At 36.5% G+C, this 12,722-nt stretch overlaps 1 long non-coding RNA gene across 1 annotated transcript in view; it reads right to left on the reverse strand.

The window, feature by feature from the left end:
- LOC126831127 (uncharacterized) overlaps window positions 1–11,177 on the reverse strand; it is a 41,323-nt gene extending 30,146 nt beyond the window's left edge. Inside the window, exons 1-2 of the long non-coding RNA XR_007684149.2 lie at window positions 11,021–11,177; window positions 9,653–9,728 (exon numbers count right to left, since the gene is read on the reverse strand). This is a non-coding gene — a long non-coding RNA (uncharacterized LOC126831127). The remainder of the gene's footprint in view (window positions 1–9,652; window positions 9,729–11,020) is intronic.
- Between the last annotated feature and the right edge of the window lie 1,545 nt (window positions 11,178–12,722).

Here is a 12,722-nt window from a genome sequence, read left to right on the forward strand (position 1 = left end):
AAGTTTATTTAATCGCAAGCCAACACAGGACAGAACAACTGAGACATCCACAGCTACAGACCGATCACCAGTAAATATTCGCTTGGCCACCAATATCACTGTTATCATATGGTTTGTCATGGAGAAGTGGCATGGTTTTGATCTGACTCTTATATGTTACAAGGTGTAAGGTTGTCCCCACCCCCCTTCCCTTCCCCTCATTTTCAATGAGTCCTCTGGTTTCCTCCCACTACAAAAGAACCCTACATGCAAGAAAATTCTTGAAATGAACGTGTAGCACTTTTTAGTCCCAAAATAACCATCTCTCTCCCTCTTCCCCTCTCCCTCTTCCCCTCTCCCTCTCTCTCAAATAAAACTGAATATGGCCATTACTTTCTCTCTTTCTTTCCACTTTCCTCCATCTCTCCCTCTCTATAGAACATGTCTTAGTTATAATTGAACAAATATTTGTTAAGTTGTGCAATTTACGCTTCTGCAAACAGTTTATACTGATGATAGATAGCCGTTCGCAAGTCTTAACAACTGATACACTGGTCTACTTCCCATCAATAAAGGACAGACATGTATCAAAGAGAGTATGTGTGAGAGAGAGAGAAGGGGAGGGTGATGTCCACTCAACACAAACTAGGTCATTTTGGGACTAACATGTAGCACCTGTAGAAAACCCATGAGATTGGACAGGCAACCATACTAGTACTTGTCACATACAAGCGAGGAATCAAAAACCATACTACTTGACTCAATGACAGACCTTATGATCTAATGCTAACGTGTTAAACCATTCGACCACCCAATCCCCCTGTTTAATAGTATAACATCTCACCTACATCTGATATGTAATGATCTTAATTGTATAAACATTTGTTTTTGAAAGTGACATTATACAATTATGTAACATCGAGGCTGACATCCCCCATCACAATCCCAAAATAAATAGATGACACATATTAATTAATTGCACATTTACCTATTTGAAAATTATCGAGCAATTAAATTGATTATCTATACTTAGTCTAAGTAGAAAATGTTAACAATCGAACTTAGTCACGGTTTTGAAGTACCTGGTAGTGAAACATTAAGTTTCATCACTCTTTTTAAGTTAGAATCAAAGTTACCGTGTCACAAAGCATCAACCAATGAAATTGCTTAGCATTAGTGGAAGATGTTAATCATTGAAATAATGAACATCTATACCAAGTTTAAACATTCTACCTCAATTGAAAGCGGGTTTGTTATGTTCCAAAGTCTTATCGCTACTTAGCCCAAACAGAAAATTCTCATTATCAAACTTAGTTAAGGTATTGATATAATGAATCTACACTCTCACCCACTTAGAACCAAATTTATCGTGGTCCAAAGTCTCAACCAATCAAATTGCTTATCTCTGCTTAGCATTAGTGGAAAACGAGCAAGATCAAACACTATCAAGGCTTTCATATAATAGACACCTACACCAAGGTTAAACTTTCTACCTCAATCAGAAGCAGAGTTATTGTGTTCCAAAGTGTCGACCAATGTGATTGAGGTCTCTACTTATCCTAAGCAGAAAATATTCATCATTGAACTTAGTCAATGTATTGATGTAATGAAACTATACATAAAGTTTCACCACTCTCACTCAATTAGAATCAAAGTTATCAAGCTCCAAAGTCTCAACCAATAAAATTGCTCATCACACTGCTTACCCTGAGCAGGTATTGATGTAATGAAACTAGCCACCAAAAAATTAAGTTTCATCACTCTCACTTAACTAGAACCAAAGTTATCTTATCCTAAAGCATTAATCAATCAAATTGCTTATCTCTGCTTAACTTAAGCAGAAAATGCTCATCTTCCAATTCCATCAAGGCATTTACCTAAAAACACCAACACCAAGTTTGAACATTCTAGCTTAATTAGAAGAAGAGTTATTGTGTCCAAAAAAGTGTAACAATAATCTTTGAGAGAGATTAATCATTAAAATAATTAATCATTTTGATATAGGGAAGAATAAAATATTATTATTGAAAGAAAAATTGTTTTATAATGATTAAATATTCATTGATTATAAAATTAAGTAAATATGAAATTGATTTGCAAAAAAACATCATATAAGATAAAAAGTACAAATTAAATCATCAAAGCTGGAGATCTTTGATGTTTTCTGTGGTGAGGGTAATATCAGATAAATCACAGCTGCTATAATCCCTGATTATTTCTTCTAAGATGGTATTACAGAACTAAGATGATTATAGTGTAGCCAACATTTCATGATCAAAACAAATATTTCAGTAATGGGCATGTTCAGTTTTGAGAGAGAGAGAGAGATGGAGAGAGAGAAAGAAGAGAGAGAGAGAGATGGGGTTTATCCGCTACTTGACATAAACTAGGTTATTTCGGGACTCAAATATGGTTCAATTTTGTTTCAACAATTTGCTTGTGCATATGGGTCTTTAGCAGTCGGAAGAAAGGAAACCAGAGAAAGAGGGAGAGAGAGTTCAATGGCCACTCGACATGAACCAGGTCATTTTGGGACTAACATATGGTTCAATTTTATTTCAAAAATTTGTTTGCACTTAGGGGTAACGTCCACTTGACACTAATTAGGTCATTTTGGGACTAACATATGGTTTAATTTTATTTTTAAAATTTCCTTGCGTGCAGGGATCTTTAGTAGTGGGAGAAAAACGGAGGACCCGGAGAAAACCCACAAGGTTGGACAGACACACCTATTCCTTGGCACGCAGAAGCAGGGAATCAAAACCATGCCACTTGACTCAATGACAGAACTTATGATGCCACCCAATCCCGCCAGAAATGGGAGAAAGGAAGACATTCTAAATATGCAATAAAATTTTGATTCAAATTAAGTGGGGCTGATACTATACTTAACAACGATATTTCAAACCCTTTTTTTTTTTAACTTCCAGTCTTTGATTGGATGCACCCACCCATTAAATTGATGGCGAGACTGTCGTCCTCCCTCAGCACCCCTCTTATTAAAATTAATACCGCGATATTTCATTTCTAAAAAAAAAAATTATGGGATGTCCCCATTAAATGTATGCCATGATCGACTCCTCACTCGGCACCATGTCTTTGATTGTCACTGCCTAGCTGTAAGTTACGATATAATTATGACATAAGAGTGTTAGCATAGGCTGATATAGCGACGGCAGTAACATATTGCTCTCATGACACCGATATCAAAATCAATAGGCAATTAACCCAGCTACTATAGAAAACCGTATACCACGCGTTATTAATCTCGATGCCAATAAATCCCTTTATTATTCATTAGCTTTTGGATGTCTAGCGCCGGGCACATAAAACACATATAAATGTATGGCACCGGTACCTATATAGTCATTTCCAGAAGACAGGAAAGCCATTCTCTGATTTTATCTCATCAACTCAGAGACATTATCTAACGCAGCGGAACTTGGTAATCATGATGTATAAAATCTATAAATAAAAAACTCGACTGCCGTGTAACAGATATAAAGTTTGTTTGGTTGAAAGATAATAATCTTATCATCGTTAAACTTTTGTGTTTCTGTGACATTACACAATCAGTCGATAGCGTGGATGCGCTCATTTTATGGTTTCGATCAAGTGTTTAATACATTCATGCATATTTTAACACGAGATCAACAAAGGAAGGAAGTGAAATGGGGTTAAACGTCGTAATTTTCTGCACCAACAAGGCTAATGAAGATCGGCATATGCCATGCAATGTGCTATGAGGGACATTTTGCCAGGACAGTGACAACATTTCGATCAAGTGCTTGATACATTCATCGATTCATGCATACTTTAACTGAGTATCAACAAAGGTAATGGAAAAGACAGAAAATGGGGTTTGGTGTCCTACTTTTCTGATTACCCACTTGGATGTGACAAGGAGTAAAGGATCGCCTGTCCAACCTCAATTTTTTTTTTCTCCCACTGCTAAAGACTCCTAAGCACAAGGAAATTTCTGAAATAAAATTGAACTATAATATATGTTTGTCTTGAAATGACCTAATTTGTTTTGAGTGGATGTTAAACCCCATTTCTCTCTCTTTTCTGTACCAATAGCAATATGCTATGAGGGAAATTTTGCCAGGACAGCCATGTTTCGGTCTATTCTTCATCGGATTCCAACTGTCAAGGGTTCATTTGACATTTTCGAATAATATCAAATTTTCTATGACTTATATATATAAGTCATGCTAAAGTAATTTTTTAATTAAGAAAACAAAATCAAAATATCAATAGCAGATAATCTCCCAGGATAGATTCGTTCGGATTAAAAAGAGGCCCATCAAAATATTTTAGCGCAACTTACAAGGGGAGCATGGAGATGGCATTAGACCATATCTGGGTTATTTTGTCTGCAGAAAATGCCCAATGTTGACAAAGTTTCAATATCTTGCAAGTATGAAATGGTATTGAACCATTTTAGAATGGTACTGCTTTTAGAGATTCAACTTTCAAAATATGGGGTTTATAAGATCAAACCGATACAATAACATCACACATTAAGGGTATATCAATCAAACCGACAGGATCAAATCACACATCAGCGGAGGCATGGTGGCTTAGTGAGTAAGACACTGGCTTACTATAATATAGTCGTTCTGATGTGACGAAAAACTGAGTTCCCATGAAAGACCTACATGTAAGGAAGTTGGAATTTGACATAAGAGTGGGCTGTCCGAGCAAAATATGCCTGTTTTCATTAGACCAGTCGGTGCAAAAAGTAGGTTAAATCCTGGTCCATTCATTCATTCACATTAGGGATATACAAATCAAGTCAATACAATCAAATAAATTACAACTATATATGTTGCTGTAAGATTGTTCCAATTTATCATGCCCAGCCCCAGTTGTTGCTGATGTGACATACAAACTTCAATTTGGTTCTCATACATAATGATTAAAACATGCCCAGTCGTTGCTGATGTGGCATAAAAACTTCAATCTGGTTCTCATACATAATGATTAAAACATGCCCAGTTGTTTCTGATGTGGCATAAAAACTTCAATCTGGTTCTCATTCATAATGATTAAAACATGCCCAGTTGTTTCTGATGTGGCATAAAAACTTCAATCTGGTTCTCATTTATAATGATTAAAACATGCCCAGTTGTTGCTGATGTGATATAAAAACTTTAATCTGGTTCTCATTTATAATAATTAAAACATGCCCAGTTGTTGCTGACGTGATATAAAAACTTCAATCTGGTTCTCATTCATAATGATTGCAATGACTGCCATCAACAGAACTAATTAAATCTAGTGAAAACAATCTTCTTGAAGTGATGACCAAACAATCCTTTTACGATCAGGTTTTAATTAAAAAAATGTCATACCTTGCAATAAACTTTATAACTATATAACAATGAAAGGTCAGTTTGTCTTATCATGCTAATGAGCAATTCCTTTATTAAAAAGTAGCCAAACTATTTTTAAAGGGTTGTCTCATAGTTTAAAAATGCCTTATGCTCGAGCTCAATTACAATCTGCCTATTACTATTGGTCTTTTTTTTGGCTTCAAATGTTATATAAAGTATTATTTAAATATTTATTCACATGACAAGCCCACAATCCACTTTCTAGCAATGAAAGGACTGACAATCAAGACTTTGTTTATCATTATGGCAATGGTACTTGACAATCAAGACTTCATTTATTAACATGGCAATGGTAATTGATAATTGACTTTTTCTTGTTAAAATATCAAACAATCAGAACTTCATTCAGAATATAGTTAATTGAATGAAATTTCAATATATTCATATCTCATTATCTATTTTTGAACCAATATGCACGAATGTCCAGCTCTTTATCTAAATCTTACATAATTTAATGTATCTTTCATTAATGCGATACAGCTGACGTCAGATCCTAGTCAAGAAGATTCTCATATACCACCGCAATGATTTCTACCCCTCAAAGTATGGCAAAATAAAATGAAATAGATACGTCTGTATGTCTATGGGGCATTGATGCACTTTCTCTCTAAAACACCTGATACCATTTCTTATGTCTGATATTTTCATAAGATCATTCTGGTGGTGATCAAGGTGAGTTGGTAGGGTGACCACCCATCCCGCATAATGCTGCCAATCGTATGTCCCGAAAACCAGCCAAAATGTCCTGCTATTGCTCACATGGAAGATTTCTTTACCATGATCTAGCCTCGCAAATGTCTATTTGAATTTGAGTAGGCTATTACATTACTGTTTTTCAAAGATCCGTGCGAGTATTTTTACACCTAAAGTTAATCTACAACAAATATTTATGGTTCAAAAACATTCTGCACATGCAACACGATTCGTAAGTTTACTTTGTCATGGCACTCGTAATTCTTACATTTAATAAATTTAAAGTACTGTAAAAGAAAATCCTTTCTTTAATCAGGCCATATGTACTCCTTTCTCCAGGTTATTGCACACAAGTAATTATGTGGTTAGATAAAATGAGAGAGAGAGAGAAATGGGGTTTAACGTCCACTCAACACAAACTAGGTCATTTCGGGACTAACATATGGTTTAATTTTATTTACAAAATTCGCTTGCGCGTAGGGGTCTTTAGCAGTGGGAGGAAACCGGAGGACCCGGAGAAAACCCACGAGGTTGGACAGACGACCCTACTCCTTGCCGCGTACAACCGGGGATTCGAAACCACGCCAGTCAACTCAATGACAGACTTAATGATACAGCGCGCGCACGCTAACCATTCAACCATCCTACCCCCCAGATAAAATGAGGCCTGATTTTAACATAGAAATGAGACTTTTTTGAAAGTAGTCTTTCAGAGGAAAACCCTGTTATGCTCTATATACTGATCCCTGGGCTGAGAGACTAACAGTTGTGAGGTAAAAATGAAATGAAATGGGGTTTAACGTCCTACTGTTCTGCTTCTAACCTGGGCTAATGAAGACGGCCATACGCCAAACAGTGTGCTATGAGGGAAATTTTGCCCAGGCAGCGGCGCTACGGCCTACTCTTATATCGAATTCCAACTGCCAAGGGATCTTTTACGTGCACGACAATGTGTACACGGGACCTCGGTTTTTCATCCCATCCGAACGACTAGACAGCTGTCCTTGTCAGGCCCTCCGTCCTGCATCACTGACAAGGGGAAACTACGCCGGAAAATCGGGATGAACTTTCTCGGCCAATGCAGGGATCGAACACCCGACCTCCAGGCTAGCGAGCCAGCGTCTTACCCACTTAGCCACGTGATCCCCCTGGGCTAATGAAGACGGGCATACGCCATACAGTGTTCTATGAGGGAAATTTTGCCCGGGCAGCGGTGCTATGGCCTACTCTTATATCGAATTCCAACGGCCAAGGGATCTTATTTCCATTGTATCTATGACAAATTAGGTGATTAACCAAATGACAGAATAGAGTTTTATTCACACTCTTTGTGTCCCTTATCCATCAAATAATTCACTGCTATCAGTTATGACCAGTTGAAACAAGAGGTTGCCATGCAAGATATGCCCACATTTTGCAAGAAATGGATGGGGAAGAGGTAAAATCAATATAGTTCATCATCTCACTCAAGATCATTTGATCCTTAACACACTTATCAAGTTTCCTTAGAATGGGACAACAATTGTAGCCCCTCTGGAGGGCCTACAAAATTCATACATATTTCACATTTTGTGTAAAAAAGCAGGGGCTATAGCTCTAGAATGGAAGGTCTGATGCGCACCAAAGTCAAACTCATCCAAGAACTTTTGATTCTTAACACATAGTTTAAACATACATTATGCAAGAGTTAACTCTGTCTATTGCAGGTCTTTCTTAAGGCCTGAAATGTTATCTAAATTATTAATTAGACATTAATTAACTTATCCAGACCATAATCAACGCTCGATGGCATTGCTAGCCTGCGATCTTTAGTGGATTATGAGCCGATTTACTGCATAACTTTCCTTCACGATTTAATGATTAAATGGATAATCGAGACTATGCTGTTTATCGTACTGACTTTAGTAATGATGATCAAGGCTAGGTGGAAATTTCAATAGCTAAATTCTCGGTTCATAGTGGATCAATTTGAATGAAATTTTCAGCAAATTGCCTTTATATTATCTAGTTTTTAACTATTATAGTGAGAACTGTCAACTCGTTATCTAATCTCCCATAATGAATCTTTAAGTTTCATCTCATGAATCAGACAATAACTGTCACCTTTGGAAGGTCCACAAACATCATATCATATTTCACATTTTGCGTAATTTGTATGTGATGGTGATATATTTGAACTGTTTTTACAATCAAATAAAAACGGTGAGCTCTCTAGAGGGTCCATAAGATCATTCTTTTTGACGATCTTTCGGTTATAAACATACATTGTCAGTTTCATCAAAATCGCATAAAAATTGTGACCTCTAGAGTGTCCACAACCTTGGTATTATTATGCATATATTTGTCAAGTTCAGTATATATCGCAACGAACCACCAACCATTGTGTTTGCATGGTAAGGAATTTAGAAAAGAAATAAAATTTCACTTCATTGCTGGCTATTTTTATTAGCCAGAAATCACTCAGAAAGTGTCTCTGACGATCTAAACCCCAAGGAGCTTCCGGGGCCTGGGCAAGGATTGTAGCTCCGCCCCTAGCCAATCAAGAATTGCTTCTGCGCCCCGTTAATATTTACGTGTATACTTACGACTTGCGTGTAGTTTTGAGAAATAGACCCGATTTACGTTGTTATGCATTCATGGGGAAATCACAAGTTATCACTACAAAATCAGACTATTTCAATACCATATTTCTTGTCTTAGATTGCTGGGAATGGCGATTCCGGGCTTCTAGTGTTCAAAATTTTTCTGCTCTGCCAGAAAATAAGAGGGTTTTTAAAAAAATTATATATTTTTTTAAATGTCCCGCATATGATCTAGTGAAGGTGGTCACCCTAGTTGGGTGACCGAAGGGTTAACGCGTGTGTGTTAGATCACAAGGTCAGTCATTAAGTCAAGTGGTGTGGTTTTGATTCCCCACTTATACGTGACAAGGAGTAGTGTCAACTGTCCAAATTTGTGGGTTTTCTCCAGATAAGTGATTATCGAAATAAAATTAATGTTAGTCACGAAATGCATCAAGTGGACTTTAAAACCCATTTCTCTCTCTGTATGTCTAGTGGTCTTACATTTTTATTTCACATCAGTTTCCTCATCAGGGGTCACGGTGGCTAAGTGAGTAAGACGCTGGCTCGCTAACCTTGTAGTTCGACTGTTCGATCCCTGCATTGGCCAAGAAAGTTCATCCAGATTTTACGGCGTGGTTTCCCCTTGTCAGTGGTACAGGACGGAGGGCCTGACAAGGACAGCTGTCTAGTCATTCAGATGGGACAAAAAACAGAGGTCCCATTTACACATTGGCATGCACGTAAAAGATCCCTTGACAGTTGGGAATTTGATATAAGAGTAGGCCATAGTGCCGCTGTCCGGGCAAAATTTCCCTCATAGCACACTGTATGGCGTATGACCATCTTCATTAGCCCAGTCGGAGCAGAACAGTAGGACGTTAAACCCCATTTCATTTCATTTTGTTTCCTTGTCAATTAAACTCAAATGTCACAAGATTTGTCAGACAAGTTGTATTTGTCTGAATTCCACAAAGCAAAATACAATCAGTTGATTAGTTGATGTGGGCTAATACTTACGTTAATTCATCGACTTCTCATCAGAATCTTCTTTGTCAATGTCTTCTGTTCTCTCCAGGAGTTCTTGCCAAGACATCTTAAATTTAAAAAGAAAAGATAATATTCCATTTGTTACTTTTATAGATAGAACAAAAAGACTCTGTTGTCAACATACTGTGTTTCAAAAACTAAGATAAATTTGTTTCCATGGAATCGTTAAATCAAAAGAATTTATAATTAACAAAAGTCACAACTATTATAAGGGTTGATATGTGTACAAAGTTTTATAAATCTGTCTTTAGTCGTTATTCAGATTTAAAATACAGATGTGATGTTGGCGTACCATTATTTCAAATAATCGTATGGGCAACTTGCCAATCGTACATTATTTATACCAATGAAATATTGGACTTGCGTTACGTATTTCACTGTAAAAGCATGTTCAGAGTGTCTGTATTTTAAGTCGTTTAATGGCTCGAGTTTTAAGACATTGCGTATTATAGGGTGTTTCATATTTGAACTTTTTTTCGCGATTGAACTCTACCATGTGCCATGCGTTTCCAATTGGGTCCAAACTCATCACCAGCGAATATTATAATTTTCCCACCAAAAATGGCGGGCCGCCGCCATTTTGAATTTTTCGCCAAATGTGAAATTTTTGAAAAAGTCGGAAAAATACTTCCCGTTACGGTAGAAAGATAAAACTTGGCACAATGAATCGAAAAGGCACACAGATGATCTGCAATATATTTCAGAATTTTAGCATAAAAATTTAGGAGGGTTTCCATTTGGCATTTTTTAGAAAAAAGTCTTTTTCTGTAGAATTTGTTAAGACCACGGTGATTAAACTCCACCAAAACGTCATAAACTAATTTATCTACACAAATGGAGATAAATAAAGAACTAAATTAGTTATACGGGTTGTCCTCAATGAATATTTGATCATACAAGAGAGACAGAAACTATTCAAATAGTCACAAAATTCATTTAATAATCCAGACGAGCCAAAGTGTGTTTTGGTGAAAAATTCAAAATGTCGGCGGCCTTCCATTTTTGGTAGGAAAATTATAATATTCGCTGGTGATGAGTTTGGACCCAATTGCAAACGCATAGCACATGGTAGAGTTCAATTGCGAAAAAAAGTTCAAATATGAAACACCCTATTGCGTAATATATTGTAAAAACACTCGGGCCTATGGCCCTCTCATTGTTACAATATATTACTTAATGTCTCGCTCTCGACCATTAAACAATACATTGAATGGGTTTGACTGTTGACATCTTCATTAGTCCCATTTGTGAAAACCATTTGGATGTTAATAAATATTTTGAAGTAATAGCTTTTGTGATTGAGCTGTTCGTTTATCTATGACTATTATTTACACATACTTCCGTTTTCTTTTCCATATTCCCGCCACAAAGTTCACATAGAATTTCTGCAGAGCGCAGGATTTAAGTTAAGCCCCTATCTCCACCTGTAATTTGTACCTGTACTTTAGTCTCCGGGCTTATTATTTTCATTCTGCCCAATTCATTCAGAAAACATAAGATCCTGGAAATAATTGGGAAAATTGTAATTTATGTTTTCAAATCATCATTTTGAATAATAAATGACATTTCACACCAACACTTGTGTTATTTATTTCTTAGGATTGTGGGTGTTTCCTTGGCTAGTTGCATGAGACACCATTTCTTATATATTAAACCTACACTTATCTATATGTGAACCAATAAAACCCCTGAAAACATGGAATTTCAAACACATTTATTCATTGTCTGTATCCATAGGCTTCCTTTCCATCATTTTGCAATATCCAACAACCCTTGAGTCATAAACTTATTTCATTATCTCAGCAGATTAGATTACTATATCTTCACACATCATTTCTTATCCCTACAGTTTTGTTTTATGGCACTTTCATCTCAGAGAGCTGTCAGCACAGTTAAAGGAACTTTGCTATCAGAAAGGACGAAATATCTGTAAATTCAGGCGGACATTACCACCGGAACACGGAATAAGATTATAATCTATCAAATCAGGCTATCATTTAATTGTTCTGTGAATCTCAATGACAACCACTGGGTGAGGTAATAAATTTTAATATTTGTACTCATAGCATCTGAAATAACTTTGGGGATCAAAACAACAATTTCAGTAATATTCTTTTTATTTCTATACATCGATGTCTGAAGAATCTATGTTTAAGAAGTACAAATGTGACCATATCTTTCTTCATTAACCTATACAGTGCAGGTAGAATATCAAGTGCAGGATAAATGGTTTATCACGGACATGTTAGATCACAAGGGTCTGCATGTCACACGGTTTTGATTCCCAGCATGTACTTGATAAGGAATATGGTTGCCTATCCAACTTTTTGGGGTTTTCTCTGGTTGCCTCCCATAGCTAAAAACCTCTACAGACGCATCTCCAGAGGGGGTTGTCCAAGGGGCTGGGACCATAGAATTTTTTTCTCCTACATTCAAGGATATAATGTCAAAAAAACTAACATGAGAAATATTGCTGATGTTTTGACTCACTCCACTGTAATCCAATACATGGATGCAACTAAATGAGCATAAATATTGTCTCAAATCGACTGATTTTAGTAATTTGAGGGTAGTTTCCCCTGACCTAACGCCAAACTTGACATTGTCTCCACCTTGACACCCCCACCCCCAACAATGCTGAAATTCCTGGACACGCCCCTGCTCTATGTGCAAGCCAATTATTGCAATAAAATTGAACCATATAATTATGTTAACCCTGAAAAGACCTAGTTTGTGTTAAGTGGATGTTTAACTCCATTTCTCTCTTTCTAGCATATCATTTCAGAATACCTTGGACTCCTTTAACTGGTCAAATTCATGTCACAACAATTCAATCAGATTCCGTCTGATAGAAATCCCATGATCAAAGTAGACACAAAAATAAGTCGCCTACTTGTAAGGGTTTATACCCAATATATTAATAGGCTGATTAACCATGTCTTGAGACAGATTACCAATAGTTTGATTAACCAGTCTTCAGCAATAATTTATACTGATAATTTGATTAACCAACCTTCAGAAAGATTGTCAATAGTTTGAT

This window comes from Patella vulgata, chromosome 8, assembly GCF_932274485.2.
Source record: "Patella vulgata chromosome 8, xgPatVulg1.2, whole genome shotgun sequence".
NCBI lineage: Eukaryota > Metazoa > Mollusca > Gastropoda > Patellidae > Patella > Patella vulgata.